The sequence below is a fragment of the Triticum aestivum genome, chromosome 2A, assembly GCF_018294505.1.
Source record: "Triticum aestivum cultivar Chinese Spring chromosome 2A, IWGSC CS RefSeq v2.1, whole genome shotgun sequence".
NCBI classification, from domain to species: Eukaryota; Viridiplantae; Streptophyta; class Magnoliopsida; order Poales; family Poaceae; genus Triticum; species Triticum aestivum.
The window spans coordinates 316,859,071-316,877,096 of NC_057797.1; positions in this window are offsets into that span (position 1 = coordinate 316,859,071).

Genomic DNA, 18,026 nt, shown 5'->3' on the forward strand with positions numbered 1-18,026 from the left:
GAAACCTACCTAACTCACCTGCAGCCCATCTGGCGCCCCAGCTGGCCCAGCACTGTGCAGCCCACTGGCCCACAGTGCCAGTCGTCTCCCACCTCGCGCCAGAAGGACGCGAGGCGTGTGCTCGCCGCACGCCAGCACGCGCAGGGCCACGTCCTGCTTGCCGCCTTCTCCCCGACGCGTCTAGATGGCGCCACGCACCTCCCTGCCTCTCTCCCTCACTCTCCCGCGCTCTCACCCCCTTCCCTGGATCTCTCCCTCTTTCGCCCAGACGCTGCCGCCGCCGCCGTCCACTACCACCGCAGCCACCGCCGTCGTTTCGCCCTACTAGAGAGTCCATCGGCTCCGCCTAGTTCCCTGCTACCTCTCCGTTGAGACACGCGTCGTCGGATGCCCTGCTGCCTCGCCAGCGACCCGTCTTCTCCACGCACGGCCGCCGGACGCCGTCTGTCGATTCGCCGTCTCCGCCACCTCCCCGAGCACGCCGACCTGCTCTGCAACCTCACAGTGAGCCCCCGCTCCGAACCCCTCTCTCCCCGCCGAAGTTCTCCTCCTCCAGCCGCCTTTTCCACCAAAGCCGCGAGCTCCTCGCCGCCGGTGATGGTGCAGATGAGGCCATGGGCACTACAGCCCGTATCTGAGCACACCAGTGTGCTCAGCGCGCCTCCACGAACCTGCAGCTACCAGTAGCTCCGCCTCCCGTGCCCTCTAGCACCATACTCGGCTGCTCCCGAACGCCGGCCGCCGCCACGAGCTCGACTCCGGCGAGCTCGGTCCACCCCAACCCCTCCCATTTGGCTCTCTGGATGCGCAAGAGCGAGGGCTATGCCCTGGTGCCCTCAGAGCGCCAATTCGACGCCCCTAGCGCAAGTCCGGCGTGCCCCCGCCGTGTTCTGTGGTCGCCGTCGGCTGGTCTCCGACGTGCTGACGTGGCGCCGTCGTTAGGGGCTAATGACCCTGCTAATTAATCCCTGTGTCACTGACAGGTGGGCCCAGAGCCCTGCTAATTTTAGCTTAGCGCTAACTAACTTTTAGTTAACCCACTTAGTCGCTGACATGTGGACCCATCCCTGTTAGTTATTAGTTAGGTTTAGTTAGTGCTAATTAACCTAGATTAGTGCTTAACCTAACACTAGTTAACACGGTTAGTTAGTTGTGTCACTTACGTGTGGACCCCACACGTCAGGTTTGACCTGGGCCGCCCGTTGACCTGCTGACGTCACTATGAGGTCATGCTGACGCAATAATTCCTTTCTGGAATTTAAATAAATCTTAAATGATTTATTATTTCCAGAAAATGTCCAAAACTTCTAAAAATCATAGAAATTCAACCGTAACTCCAAATTAAATAATTTATATATGAAAAATTATCAGAAAAATTCAAGGAATCCATCTGTACCATTTTCATGCATGTTTGAACAATATTTGTCCTCTGTTTTGGACAAAACAAATAAAGGGCATTTAAATAATCATATATGGAGTTGGATTTTGAATCATGTATTCAAACCAACTTCATTTAAATCATAGCTAGGTTCATTAGCCCAAAACACATTCATATTGCCATGTCGTAGCATGCATCATATTGTGCATTGCATTGATCGTGTTTCTTCTGTGTTTGCCGGTGTTGTTCCCCCTCGGTAGACGTTGTACCGACGATGTGATCGTTGACACTGATGAAGACTCAATGTTATCTTCAGAAGTGCCAGGCAAGCAAAACCCCCTTGTTCATTCCGATACAATCCCACTCTCTCGCTCCTGCTCTCTTTTACTGCATTAGGACAACAACGGTTCATCTGTTACTTGCTGCGGTAGCTGAACCCCTTTATCCTTTGCATGACCTGTCATTGCCACAGTAAATAGATGAAACCCACTAGTATGAGTAGGAGTTGTTTGAGCCCTGTTGTGCCTACTCATTCATGTTTGTTTGTCATGCCTGCTACTGCTTAGAGTTGAGTCAGGTCTGATTCATCGGGGATGAATAAGAGGTGTGTGAACATGTCCTACTATGTGTGAGCTAAGTGTGTGAACACGATTTGGTAAAAGGTATCGGTGAGAGGCCATCTAGGAGTACATGGTGGGTTGTCTCATTGAAGCCGTCCTCAGGAACTGAGTTCTGTGTTTGTGATCCATGATTCAGCTACTACCATACATTGGGCCCTGAAATATGACCCCGCTCGACTTCTTATTCACCCTTGTCCTCTGTCCAGGAGTTGCAAGTAGTTTCTGGTGTTTGTAGTATGCTGGAGGCCGTGGACAGCGCTGACCGTAGGGGTGGGCTGTGATGCGGTAGGCACGTGGCCGGGTATACCGGGCGCCCGTTTGGTCTCACGGAACCCTGTTCACATCGTTTGGGGCTGTGAGCGAAACTCCGGCTGGATCTCCTCATGGATGGAACCCGAATAGGCGATAAACCTGGACTAGAGACTTGAGTGTTTAGGTGGGTCGTGGTCTACACCCACGTCGGCTTTCGCTTGAAGTCTGCCGAGCACATGTCGTGTGCAGACGCTAAGTGGTGGAAACATGTATGAAGAAGTACACCCCTGCAGGGTTAACATCATCTATTCGAATAGCCGTGTCCGCGGAAAAGGACTTCTGGGTTGCTTATATCAGTTCATAGACAAGTGAAAGTGGATACTTTAAAATGCGCAAGATAAGTGTGAGTGCTATGGATGGCGTTCTCGTAGGGAGACGGGAGCGGATCCATAGTGGTGTATTGATATGGTGAATATGTGGACTCGTGTGCGCCACCTCAAAAGAGTTACTTGCAGTTGTAGTTTAGGTTAGCCATCGAGTCAAAGCTGGCTTGCTGCAGTTAAACTCCACCATCCCCTTTGTTGATAATGATGCATATGTAGTTAGTTCTGATGTAAGTCTTGCTGGGTACATTTGTACTCACGTTTGCCTATTTTATGTTTTTGCAGAGAGACTTCGGTCTCACTAGTAGTTCCACGTGGACTTCGACGTTTAGCTTGTTACCTCAGCTACGATCTTGTGCCTCGGCAGGATTTGGTAGATAGTCAGGCTTCTCAGCCTTTTTCATTTATAGATGTCTGTACTCAGACATGATAGCTTCCGCTTGTGTTTTGATTTGTATGCTCTGAATGTTGGGTCATGAGACCTATGTTTGTAATATCTCGCTCCTCGGAGCCTAATGAATAAATACTTGAGTTGTAGAGTCATGTTGTGATGCCATGTTGTATTTGCACATATCGAGCATATTGCGTGTATGTTACTGAAATGCTTGGTATGTGTGGGATCTGACTATCTAGTTGTTTATCTTTAGTAGCCTCCCTTACCGGGAAATGTCTCCTAGTGTTTCCATTGAGCCATGGGAGCTTGTTACTGCTCCGGAACACTTAGGCTGGCCGGCATGTGTCCTTCTTCGTTCCAGTGTCTGTCCCTTCAGGGAAATGTCGCGCATTGAGTATCGGAGTCCTGTTAGCCTGCTACAGCCCGGTTTACCGGAGTCCTGCTAGCCCAGTGCTACAGCCCGGACCCACTTGCTGATGACCGACACGTTCGATGCTGGGTCATGGATGCCTGTCCCTGTAAGTCTGTGCCACTTTGGGTTTACGACTAGTCATGTCAGCCCGGGCTCCTTATCATATGGATGCTAGCGACATCATCATATACGTGAGCCAAAAGGCGCAAACGGTCCCGGGCAAAGGTAAGGCGACACCCGTGGGAATACCGCGCGTGAGGCCGCAAAGTGATATGAGGTGTTACAGGCTAGATCGATGTGACATTGAGTCGGGGTCCTGACAGTGTTGGTATCAGAGCTTGACTGCCTGTAGGATTACCAAGCCAAACTGGTCGAAGTTGAGTCTAGAAATTCTTTAGTTATATAAGGGAATTGATTGTGGGTTGGAACGTAAGGCTCTTTTTACTCCTTATACCTCATGCCCTTCTGATCTGAGTCATCTTATCTTTCCTACGGGGATTAAGAACTAGGCTATCTCTTCTTTCTATCAGGATCACGTGTTACTAATCCGTAGACTTATAAGATTGTTGGTTTTAAGCTTGAGTTCAGTTCCTACGACTTCTGTATGTTAACTGTTGATCTCGAAACCTTGATATTGTGCTTCTGAGTGGTTATGCCACCATTTTTGTGAATGTCTCAAATCTTTTCTGAGCATTTACAGCCATTATGCTGTCCGAGTCATCCCAAGTTTCTAAATAGTCGGATGCATTTGCAAATCCCTTCCTCCTGTTTCCGATGTGCCTTTGGTCAGATTAATCACACAAATCAGTGAGTTGAGGTACTTTATTGCCTTGACATATGTGTTGGAGCTGGTATTATGACCCTAGGTGTCTTAGGGGATCATCTAGTAATTTAGCCATGATTTGTGTCCCAGTGTGATGATTCTGGCCATCATTCTCGAAAGCATCCCGTGATGCCACTTAGTTAGTAGGCATTTCACTTCTGGGTTTTCGAACCGAGATTCACCCTACTTACTTCATGTTGATAGTAATTGCTAGCTCCCTTAGGTTATTAGTAACTTTTGCATTAGTCCTCGAGGTCCATGGTATTTTCCTTCTTCCAAATACTATGAACCATTCTGGCAGATGTTTATTGGATCAATAGATCACAATTAGAGTACTCTTGAGGAGTTCTCCATTCATAAATTGTGACTCTGCCAGTCCTACCTCTCTGCATGGCTTATCCGGAAGAAATATGCTGAATTTGTTTGGCATACTAAACCATGCATCCACAACTCAGAAAATCGTATGTTCCTTTGAGTTGTCCCTCTTTAGTTGTCTTCTGACGCTCGTTTATCAATTGATAGTCAAGAGTATGTATGCATTCGTTCATCGATGCCTATTATTCTTGTGGTCCGTCAAGCCATTCTGTCCTGAATGACTTGGAGAAACAAACTCCAGTACCTCATCCATATCTAGGATTGGGTCTTAGCAGTTGTACTCCGCAGATCAAATTGCTAATCCAGCTTTTGTTCTGCTCTACCTTGGAGTATTACCATCTTTATATCGGGATTGTTATAGGAATTGCACACCATCCTATGAACTCTTGGTACAGTGATACTTCTTGCCATCATTGTTCATTCCTCGGTTCCTGTGTTATTGTAACCGGAATACCGACAAATGAATTGTGATTTGTGAAATCAATACTCCTAGCAACCTCGTTGCTTGGTAGTTAAATGGACACCAACCTCATTCTTAGCGTGCTGATTATTGAGTCATCATTCTAAGATTGATCGTGCTACCTAGTCCTTATTCCTGGTGCACTTTTCAATCAGTGAGTTAGGATAGTGTCAATCCTTGCTTGTTTGATTATATCGTCTTGCCCTGAAAAGCAAGATTGTTCTCAAGCTTAGTAACATACCGGTGGTTCGTGACTTTCCAAATATCTTCTCGAAAGTATCACCAGGTTGTCACCTGACTGTTATGTTGAGCTCGTGATCAAGTTGGTTTATCCTGTAAACCACCCTTTCTCCAAGAATCCGTGTTGGATACCCCTGAGCTAGTTGGTTAAGCTATGCATCAACTTGGAGAGTTGGAAGATAAAAGCTTGTCTGACTTAGTTCATGTTAAGGGATATCTTTTGTGTGTGTGTGTGTGTGTGTGTTGAAGAAAGATGATATCTTTATTGGTTGATCCTCGTGATCAGTTGTTGGATCTATTATCTTACCCAACCTTTGATTGGAGTATGGGCTATCATCCAATCAGACCAGAACCAACGATATTCGTAATGTTGTCTTACTCGTGGTTGATCCCTCGAGCATACACCATTATATCTTTTGGGTCTGACCAATGCTATCACTTTTTCACTTAACTATGGAATTCCTTTTAAAAGGAAACCCGGATGAATTGTTGTTGAGCCCATCGACAACATCCTTGTCTTCTCCATAATTTTGCTGAACATTAAGCTAGTGTTGGAAAACTTTTGAAAGCATTTGTTCATGCTAGCTCATGAAGCATATGTTCGGATGTAAGAAGTGACTTCCTCTAGTTCATGTGCATTTGATGCAAGTTGCCGCCGTGGATTCGAGAAAGTCAATGTTGTTTCCTTTGGAATCATCCCAAATCAGTCATGCATACGTGCGAAGTATTATGTGATTCAGAGACTTGCAACCTCCATTCTATATGTGTCCCTAGCACACCAAGCCACTGATTGATTTGTTCAAGGTTAATAAGTTCTAAGTGCTAGTCCCGAAGGTACCAGACGGATTTGTACAAAACTTCGATATCCTCGCTGATGGTTCCCCCTCCTGAACTCGGTAGTGTTTTATTATAAGACTACTTTGTGGTCATGCTTGTCTGGGACAACATGTTCACATGTTTGTAGCAGAACCAGCTCATGTTTTGGAGCTTACTATCGTAGTTCATTTCCCGAGAATCTCGCAACGTCATCTCGTCGATTTGTGTTGCAAACTTTCATTTTTCTTCCTAGACTCGATGAGTCTGGAATATCCTGACACCAACCAGATCTGAATCTCAGGCAGATGTGATGGTTGGAACATTTCCCAAGAACTATAATATTGGTCTCTCGATAACCGGTAAGGTGGATGTCGTGGCCAACACACCCATCCGGTAGACCTATTATTATAGTATCTTGTTTGAGGAAGTTGGCCACCTCCCCATAAGGACTTCGTAGGATTTACCCCCTAGCTATGCCTTATGATTTTAGTGTTTCCGAAGTCCGACCTTTACTTGATGTTCTAGATACCAGACCATTTCTATGAATGGGTTACACTAGCACATCAAGGAGAACATTAGAAGCGGAGTGCTAAATGTCTCTCGGTCGATCATCCAGATTTTATTTCCTTGGCCCCGCCAAGGGTGAAATCTGAGAAAGTGTTATCCTCCTTTGCATCTGCATCGTCCATCGCTAGTCATCATGGTAGTATGTTGTGTTGTCAGCACCCTTGACATGGATGTTGGTAAAACCTTGATGATTATGGAAATGCTCGAGTTCTTGAGAGCACGCACAAGCGCTAGGTGTTATCATCGACACTAACTGGGATGCTCTCAGTTTCCTCGGCAATGCTATGACTTTTCAAACAGTGAATTCACTCTCTATTGTTGGGTTCTTCCCCAGTTATCAGAATCATTCCCAGCATTTGCATTTTGTTCCCAGCTTGCACCGCCAATGTGCCATTCTACCATGGGTCTCTTCCATTCCCGGTGGTAAGCAAATTCATCCATTACGTTGTCTTCAACAAGGTAATCCACATCATCCAAGTCCGAGTATGCCATTCTACCGACCCCCTCCAAACGATCGCTCGAGAATTGCCTTAGGCTGGTTTAAAGAGTTTCAATGATCTCTGAATCAAAGGTAATTATTTTTGCCACTTAAGGGGATATATCCACGAGTCTCCATCCCTAAGATGCCTCGTTGTGGTATCATGGCAACTCAACTCCTCGCTGCGCTGACAACCGATTACCACCTTCTTAAGCGTGAAATTGTTGTCTACCTAGTGAACCTTCGTCATCTGCTTCACTCCATTCCTATGGATGTGTGCTTCGTGTCTCAGCTCGAGAGATGTTGCTATGTCTCAATCCGAGAGTTAATCCTGAATTGTTCGACCTTCGAGAAGATTGATCCTTCTAAAGTTCCCTTCTCCTCTCGTTGCCATGTTGGTTAGAGTTCTCGGAACAAGACATCAAGATAATGATGGTGAACGAATCAACGTTCATTTGAAGTGCAACTAGATCGTGAAGATTGTGCTAGTTTGCGTTCCCCCTTCACCTTACCCTACGCTTGAATCTCGGGACGAGATTCTTGTTTAGTGGGGGTGAGTTGTCACATCCCTAGCTTCTGGTGCTGCCTAGTGTTTGCATCATGTTTAAATTTTTGAACTTGAACTGGGGAAATTTGGAAGCCTCAAAACCCTAAATAAAAGAAGGGCAAAAACCCTAAAATCTCATTCATTGTTCCAAAATGCTCTTCTTAAATGTTTGATAATTTTTGGCAAGGGTTCTGGTCCCAACCAAAATATTGAACATTTTTAAGGATTTATTTTTGGGACTTTGAATTTAAATCATTAGCTATTTGAATTTGAATTATATTCATATAATTAGAATATAATTTCAAATGCCCCTGAAATATTTTATGAGCTTTTGGAAAAGTCCATCTAGCAAATAAAAATATTCAGAGGAGTTTTTGACATTGTTTGAATTTGTTTGAATTCAAAATAGTGGCAGAATATTAACTAAAAACAGATAGCAGATAATAAAAAAAAGAACGGAAACCTACCTAACTCACCTGCAGCCCATCTGGCGCCCCAGCTGGCCCAGCACTGTGCAGCCCACTGGCCCATAGTGCCAGTCGTCTCCCACCTCGCGCCAGAAGGACGCGAGGCGTGTGCTCGCCGCACGCCAGCACGCGCAGGGCCACGTCCTGCTTGCCGCCTTCTCGCCGACGCGTCTAGATGGCGCCACGCACCTCCCTGCCTCTCTCCCTCACTCTCCCGCGCTCTCACCCCCTTCCCTGGATCTCTCCCTCTCTCGCCCGACCGCTGCCGCCGCCGCCGTCCACTACCACCGCAGCCACCACCGTCGTTTCGCCCTACTAGAGAGTCCATCGGCTCCGCCTAGTTCCCTGCTACCTCTCCGTTGAGACACGCATCATCGGATGCCCTGCTGCCTCACCAGCGACCCGTCTTCTCCACGCACGGCCGCCGGACGCCGTCTGTCGATTTGCCGTCTCCGCCACCTCCCCGAGCACGCCGACCTGCTCTGCAACCTCACAGTGAGCCCCCGCTCCGAACCCCTCTCTCCCCGCCGAAGTTCTCCTCCTCCAGCCGCCTTTTCCACCAAAGCCGCGAGCTCCTCGCCGCCGGTGATGGTGCAGACGAGGCCATGGGCACTACAGCCCGTATCTGAGCACACCAGTGTGCTCAGCGCGCCTCCACGAACCTGCAGCTACCAGTAGCTCCGCCTCCCGTGCCCTCTAGCACCATACTCGGCTGCTCCCGAACGCCGGCCGCCGCCACGAGCTCGACTCCGGCGAGCTCGATCCACCCCAACCCCTCCCATTTGGCTCTCTGGATGCGCAAGAGCGAGGGCTATGCCCTGGTGCCCTCAGCGCGCCAATCCGACGCCCCTAGCGCAAGTCCGGCGTGCCCCCGCCGTGTTCTGTGGTCGCCGTCAGCTGGTCTCCGACGTGCTGACGTGGCGCCGTCGTTAGGGGCTAATGACCCTGCTAATTAATCCCTGTGTCACTAACAGGTGGGCCCAGAGCCCTGCTGATTTTAGCTTAGCGCTAACTAACTTTTAGTTAACCCACTTAGTCGCTGACATGTGGACCCATCCCTGTTAGTTATTAGTTAGGTTTAGTTAGTGCTAATTAACCTAGATTAGTGCTTAACCTAACACTAGTTAACACAGTTAGTTAGTTGTGTCACTTACGTGTGGACCCCACACGTCAGGTTTGACCTGGGCCGCCCGTTGACCTGCTGACGTCACTATGAGGTCATGCTGAAGCAATAATTCCTTTCTGGAATTTAAATAAATCTTAAATGATTTATTATTTTCAGAAAATGTCCAAAACTTCTAAAAATCATAGAAATTCAACCGTAACTCCAAATTAAATAATTTATATATGAAAAATTATCAGAAAAATTCAAGGAATCCATCTGTACCATTTTCATGCATGTTTGAACAATATTTGTCCTCTGTTTTGGACAAAACAAATAAAGGGCATTTAAATAATCATATATGGAGTTGGATTTTGAATCATGTATTCAAACCAACTTCATTTAAATCATAGCTAGGTGCATTAGCCCAAAACACATTCATATTGCCATGTCATAGCATGCATCATATTGTGCATTGCATTGATCGTGTTTCTTCTATGTTTGCTGGTGTTGTTCCCCCTCGGTAGACGTTGTACTGACGATGTGATCATTGACACTGATGAAGACTCAATGTTATCTTCAGAAGTGCCAGGCAAGCAAAACCCGCTTGTTCATTCCGATACAATCCCACTCTCTCGCTCCTGCTCTCTTTTACTGCATTAGGACACCAACGATTCATCTGTTACTTGCTGCGGTAGCTGAACCCCTTTATCCTTTGCATGACCTGTCATTGCCACAGTAAATAGATGAAACCCACTAGTATGAGTAGGAGTTGTTTGAGCCCTGTTGTGCCTACTCATTCATGTTTGTTTGTCATGCCTGCTACTGCTTAGAGTTGAGTCAGGTTTGATTCATCGGGGATGAATCAGAGGTGTGTGAACATGTCCTACTATGTGTGAGCTAAGTGTGTGAACACGATTTGGTAAAAGGTATCGGTGAGAGGCCATGTAGGAGTACATGGTGGGTTGTCTCATTGAAGCCGTCCTCAGGAACTGAGTTCTGTGTTTGTGATCCATGATTCAGCTACTACCATACATTGGGCCCTGAAATATGACCCCGCTTGACTTCTTATTCACCCTTGTCCTCTGTCCAGGAGTTGCAAGTAGTTTCTGGTGTTTGTAGTATGCTGGAGGCCGTGGACAGCGCTGACCGTAGGGGTGGGCTGTGATGCGGTAGGCACGTGGCCGGGTATACCGGGCGCCCGTTTGGTGTCACGGAACCCTGTTCACATTGTTTGGGGCTGTGAGCGAAACTTCGGCCGGATCTCCTCATGGATGGAACCCGAATAGGCGATAAACCTGGACTAGAGACTTGAGTGTTTAGGTAGGTCGTGGTCTACACCCACGTCGGCTTTCGCTTGAAGTCTGCCGAGCACATGTCGTGTGCAGACGCTAAGTGGTGGAAACATGTATGAAGAAGTACACCCCTGCAGGGTTAACATCATCTATTCGAATAGCCGTGTCCGCGGAAAAGGACTTCTGGGTTGCTTATATCAGTTCATAGACAAGTGAAAGTGGATACTTTAAAATGCGCAAGATAAGCGTGAGTGCTATGGATGGCGTTCTCGTAGGGAGATGGGAGCGGATCCATAGTGGTGTATTGATATGGTGAATATGTGGACTCGTGTGCGCCACCTCAAAAGAGTTACTTGCAGTCGTAGTTTAGGTTAGCCACCAAGTCAAAGCTGGCTTGCTGCAGTTAAACTCCACCATCCCCTTTGTTGATAATGATGCATATGTAGTTAGTTCTAATGTAAGTCTTGCTGGGTACATTTGTACTCACGTTTTCCTATTTTATGTTTTTGCAGAGAGACTTCGGTCTCACTAGTAGTTCCACGTGGACTTCGACGTTTAGCTTGTTACCTCAGCTACGATCTTGTGCCTCAGCAGGATTTGGTAGATAGTCAGGCTTCTCAGCCTTTTTCATTTATAGATGTCTGTACTCAGACATGATAGCTTCCGCTTGTGTTTTGATTTGTATGCTCTGAATGTTGGGTCATGAGACCTATGTTTGTAATATCTCGCTCCTCGGAGCCTAATGAATAAATACTTGAGTTGTAGAGTCATGTTGTGATGCCATGTTGTATTTGCACATATCGAGCATATTGCGTGTATGTTACTGAAATGCTTGGTATGTGTGGGATCTGACTATCTAGTTGTTTATCTTTAGTAGCCTCCCTTACCGGGAAATGTCTCCTAGTGTTTTCATTGAGCCATGGTAGCTTGCTACTGCTCCGGAACACTTAGGCTGGCCGGCATGTGTCCTTCTTCGTTCCAGTGTCTGTCCCTTCGGGGAAATGTCACGCATTGAGTACCGGAGTCCTGTTAGCCCGCTACAGCCCGGTTTACCGGAGTCCTGCTAGCCCAGTGCTACAGCCCGGACCCACTTGCTGATGACCGACACGTTCGATGCTGGGTCATGGATGCCTGTCCCTGTAAGTCTGTGCCACTTTGGGTTTACGACTAGTCATGTCAGCCCGGGCTCCTTATCATATGGATGCTAGCGACATCATCATATACGTGAGCCAAAAGGCGCAAACGGTCCCGGGCAAAGGTAAGGCGACACCCGTGGGAATACCGTGCGTGAGGCCGCAAAGTGATATGAGGTGTTACAGGCTAGATCGATGTGACATTGAGTCGGGGTCCTGACATAGATGCTTTGTGATTTGTGAATGCCATGTGTCATCCATTAGGATGGGTCTCGCGTGAGACCTGGTCTCATAGAATTCTTTTCCCGAGGACACCGTAGAATCCAGCGATCTCCTTGTCCGATCCCCAAATCCCTACTCCAGATCTGCACCGATATTTTGCTCACCGACCTTAACACATCCTCCACCGCACCCAACTCCGGTGAGCTATTACGGCGACTCCATCGGACCCTTGGCCCTCCTTTTCATCCATCCTGATCTCCTTGTTCTCTACCTCTCTCACCTCTCAATAGTCCACAGGTGCTTCCAGAGTCGAGCAAATGGAGCTCGCCCCGAAACACACCGCCACCACCGTGCTCCAGCCACACATCACGGGCTCCCGAAGTCACCACCGCCGTCTTCTCCACCTGCGGTGAGTTCTGCGGCCGTACCTGAGCTCCAGCCAATGTGGCACAACTCATTGTGCGGCCTTATTTTATTTTCCACCAAAAAGGTATTGGAAAATCCTGTGTTGCCACGTGACAACCGCACAGCAGCTGCAGCAACCGTTCAATAAATTTACAGATTTTAGCCCAATTTTTGTTAGCCACAACTTTCAATCCGTATATCCAAATTGATTGATTCTTTTTCCTACATCTTCATAATGACCTCTACTATCCTGAAGAATCAATATTTCATTTGTTCAAACTTTTCAAATTTGACCAATTCTAATTCAAATTTGAATCTTCATTCGATCATATCCCGCAAACCGTATATCCTATTCAATTGATTCTTTTTGCCAATGAGCACATGAACCAAATACTTACTGAACATATTCTGTATAATCATATTCAAATACTTTTTGACCCATTTGAATTCAAATTCAATGCATACCTCATTTCGCTATAACTTGCATTATAGTACTCCTATTCAATTCATTCTTTTTGCAAATGGACACCTCTGTCATATACAATTTGTAGAACAATATTCATGTTATTATCCATAAACTTTTGATCATGTTCTATACTATCCCCAACATAATCTTATATATCAACCATTCATCATCCATTGACTCTTTTGAGTTGATTCTTTCGCCTGTCTCCTTATATTACCGCTAGAAACTATATTATATATTAAGCCCAACTATATTGATTTTGTTAGCCTTGCCATATTTGTTTTTTTCTTTTGATTCCTTTATATGGCATGGTTATTTATTTGGATTCTTTTGTTTACGATAGATTGCTCGGAGCATGACGATAGAATTATCAGGATTATGAGTGCGACGATCTTCATCAAATATACCAGACAAGTTACATGTTGATCCTGTTAAGTCGTTATCTCTTGCATGTATGACCGTGTACTCTGTATAGAATCTGTTGTAACTAACTCCTGGTCTTATGGATCACAACCACTCTCCACGTTGGCCTGCGTGCCGTGTATCATGGGAGACGTTGGGTGATCCGGCTATATGTACTCTGTAACTCTTGCGCATAATGGATACAACAGCACAGTGAGCCAAGTCTCTCCCTCTAGCTTGGTATCAATCGCCATGGATTTCGAGAACATTTTCGGCGAGCACCCCTCTCCGGCCATTCCCCACTCATCCTCCTCCCCTGGGACCTCCTCCTCCCTCTCTCCGAGCACCACCGCTGCCCTTTCCTCTGATGTCACCGTCTCCCTCCCGCCTCCCGTCGACCCACCTACCGATTCCCTCCGCCTCTCCTTCCACAACGACCACATCTCAAACCACATCAAATTCAAACTCGATCTGGCCGACAACAACTACATCAAGTGGCACACTTTCTTCTACTGCGTTCTCATGCAGTACCACGTGCAAGATCACGTGGATTGCCCTCCTCCTCCCAACCCTGATGCTGTCTGGCTCGCCGTCGACCATCGCCTTACTCTCTGGCTCTACTTCACCCTTGCCGACTCCATCCTCGAGCTCGTCATGGGCGGCGCCGTCAATGTGTTCACCGCCTGGCGCCGCATCCGGGACTATTTTCTGGCGAACCAGGGTGCCCAATACCTTCACCTGACCCGCCAGTTCCGGAATCTCAAACAAGGCGACCTCTCAAGTCCCTTGCGGATGGCCTCGCGGACACCGGCCACGCCGTCGATGACCACGATCTCACCATGCAGCTCCTTCATGGCTTGGACGCCCACTTCGACACCATCTGCACCATCCTCGGCGACACGGTGCCCCTGTCGCCGTTCCACGTCGCTCGCTCCCGCTTGGATCTTACTGAGTACAACATCAACCTGCGGGCGACCGAGGCTGCCTCCGCCGTGCTCACCATCTCCGGCGGCTCCAACTCCACCGACCGCGGTGACCGCGGCGGCCCTGGCAACGATCGTGGTGACCGCGCCCCCTCAACGGGCCGCGGCTCTGGTGGCAACCGCGGTGGTGACCGCGGGCATGGCCGCGGACGCAACGGCGGTCGCGGTCGTGGCCGCTCTGACTCGGGTGGTCGTGGCCCTGCCGCGTCTCAGCCGTCGCCGTGGACCGGCTACTTTGCTTCGTATAGCATGGCCCTCCCCGCGCCTCGCTCCGGCTGGATCCCGCCCAACGCCGCCGGCGTGCTCGGCCCATGCTCTGGCGTCCACTCCCAGGCGTATCCGCCGATGTTGTCTAGTCCGTCTGCACCATCCTCGTCGTACCAGCCTGGCGCACCTTCATGGGATCACGCCGCCCTGTTCCAGCAGGCCTACAGCCAGCAGCCTCTTCCCCAACATGGCGCTGACTGGATCCTCGACTCTGGTGCGGCCACTCACGTCACCGGCAGCCCTGATAACCTCTCTACGTTTCGTTCTTTTCCAAAGCATAATTCTTCTAGTATTATTGTCGGCAATGTTGATCATCTTCCTATCATTGGCAGTGGCTCAACCACCCTTTCCCCCACCAATCTTTCTCTTAATGATGTTGTTGTCTGCCCCAATATTGTCACGGATCTTATCTCTGTTCGCAAACTTTCTACTGACAACAATGTTTCTGTGGAATTTAACCCTCTTGGTTTCTCTGTGAAGGCACTTCCAACCAGGACACCCATCATGACGTCCAGTAGCACCGGCCCTCTTTACCCGTTTTATGGCAATAACTCCGTCCGTGGCGCCACCTTCTTCACCTCTTCTGGCGATCTGTGGCACCAGCGCCTCGGCCACCCCGGGAAGGCTCCTCTAGCGGCTATCTCCGAAGATTTCCTACCTGATTGTAATAATGCTGCTCGGTCTCCTTGTACGACATGTCAACTTGGCAAGCAGCCTCGTCTCTCTTTTTCTTCCTCCAACAGTTGTACTAGTGCCCCTTTCCAACTTGTTCATTGTGATTTGTGGACCTCCCCGGTTGTGAGTTTTTCTGGTTATAAATATTACCTCGTCATTCTAGATGATTATTCACATTATTCTTGGACTTTTCCTCTGCGTCATAAATCTGAGACATCCTCTGTCTTGCAACATTTCTTCACCTACATACTTACTCAATTTCACACTCTCATCAAGTGCATGCAATGTGACAATGGCGGCGAATTCATTAACACTTCCCTTCGCTCTTTCTTCTCTGCCAATGGTATCATATATCGCCTCTCTTGCCCTCACACTTCCCCGCAAAATGGCAAGGCCGAGCGCATGCTTCGCACCACTAATGACGTCATTCGTACACTACTTCTCCATGCCCACCTACCACCCCCCTTTTGGGTCGAGGCCCTCCACACCACCACACATCTCCTCAATCGCCGCCCGAGCACCAAGACCGCACCTTATACTCCTTTCTTTCTCCTTACCGATGTTCATCCCCGGTACAATCATCTCCGTGTCTTTGGATGCCTCTACTTTCCCAACTTGTACGCCACCAGCCCGCACAAATTAGCCCCTCGCTCTACACGTTGCGTGTTCCTTGGCTACCCACTCGAACACAAAGGATACCGATGCTTTGATCTCGCATCTCGCCGTGTAAGTATCTCCCGACACGTTATTTTTGACGAGGCAATTTTTCCCTACACACCACTGGTCACAGGCGCACCTCCCGCAGCAGATCCCGTACCTGCCACCATCCTGCGCCCAATCCCCTCCGGGATCCCCACCACGCCAGCTACCTCGGACGCCCGCACTTCCACGCAATCCGCCTCGCACCCAGCCCCTCCATCGCCACCGCTCCACGCGTCCCCCCACCCCACCACCGAGCCGACAGGATCGGCCCCCCTGACCCACACCCACCCTGCGCCCTCGCCTGATTCGTCCGCTCCGCCCAATCCGGCTTCCCCCCGGATGACCACACCTCCCAACCTCGGATCAACTGCCCAGCCTGCTCCGAGTCCCACTTCCGCACCAACACCGAGCCCCACCACATATTCCTCGCACCCTGTGCCCACCACTCCTAGCCCACCTCGTCGCCCAGTAATTCCCGTCGCCCCTCCCGTTAACTCACATAAAATGACCACCAGGGCCAAACGGGGATTCGCTCAACCATGCCGCCTCTTCTCCCTCGCGACTACTTCGGCTATTTCTCCCCTTCCCTCTTCTTATAAAACTGCTCTCAAGGATCATCATTGGCATGACGCAATGCTTGAGGAATTTAATGCTTTGCTAACGAACGAAACATGGAGCTTGGTTCCTTGTCCTGCAGGTGTTAACGTGGTCATCGGAAAGTGGATCTTTCGCCACAAATTCCACCCTGACGGCACACTGGCTCGGTACAAGGCACGTTGGGTCCTTCTTGGATTCACTCAACAAGAAGGGGTCGACTACACGGAGACTTTCAGTCCGGTTGTCAAACCGGCCACAGTTCGCGTCGTCCTCAGCATCGCCACCGCGCATTCTTGGCCCATCCATCAACTTGATGTCAAGAACGCGTTCCTTCATGGCGATCTTGGCGAGACCGTCTACTGTCATCAACCGACCAGGTTTGTTGACCCATCCTTTCCCAACCACGTATGCCTTCTCAAGAAATCTCTCTATGGGTTAAAACAGCCCCCCCGGACCTGGTTCTTGCGCTTTCAGCACTTCATAGTATCACTCGGTTTTGTTACCTCCAAGTGTGACTCTTCTCTTTTTATTTATCGCAACGGCTCCTCGGTCGCCTACCTTCTCCTCTATGTAGATGACATCATCCTCACCGCCAACACTACACCCACACTCCACTCCATCATTTCTTCCCTTAAACATGAGTTTGCCATGTCAGACTTGGGCGATATTCTTCACTTTCTTGGCGTCAATGTCACACGCAATCAGTCCGGTCTCTTTCTCTCCCAGCAACAATACGTCCTTGAGATTTTGGACCGCGCCAACATGCTTCACTGCAACCCCATTTCTACTCCCGTTGACACAAAAGCCAAACTCTCCATCCACGATGGCGAACCCCTCTCCAACCCCACCCTGTACCGTAGTCTTGCTGGCGCCCTCCAGTACCTCACCATCACCCGCCCCGACATTTCCTATGTTGTCCAACACGCGTGCCTCTTCATGCATGCTCCACGAACCGCTCACTTCCAGCTGGTGAAACGCATTCTACGTTACCTTAAGGGCACCTCTCACTACGGTCTCCAGTTCTACAAGTCACCATCTCATGATCTCATAGCTTACTCCGACGCCGATTGGGCCGGTTGTCTAGACACGCGCAAATCCACCTCTGGCTTTTGTGTCTTCCTCGGCGCTAACCTCATTTCCTGGTCTTCTAAGCGCCAGCACACTGTCTCCCGATCCAGCGCTGAAGCTGAATATCGGGCTGTCGCGAACTGCGTCGCTAAAACTACCTGGCTACGCCAGCTGCTCCATGAACTCCGGTGCCCTCCTACTCGTGCTGCCCTTGTCTATTGCGACAACATCAGTGCCACGTACTTGTCTTCCAATCCCGTCCAACACCAGCGCACCAAACACGTCGAAATTGATCTTCATTTTGTACGCGACCGTGTTGCGTTGGGCGAAGCACGAGTTCTTCATGTACCATCCGGCTCCCAGTACGCAGATGTCTTCACCAAGGGGCTCCCCAGCACGGTCTTTAACGACTTCAGATCTAGCCTGAACATCCACCCCGGCGGAGTTCCGACTGCGGGGGGGGGGGGGGGGGTGTTAAGTCGTTATCTATTGCATGT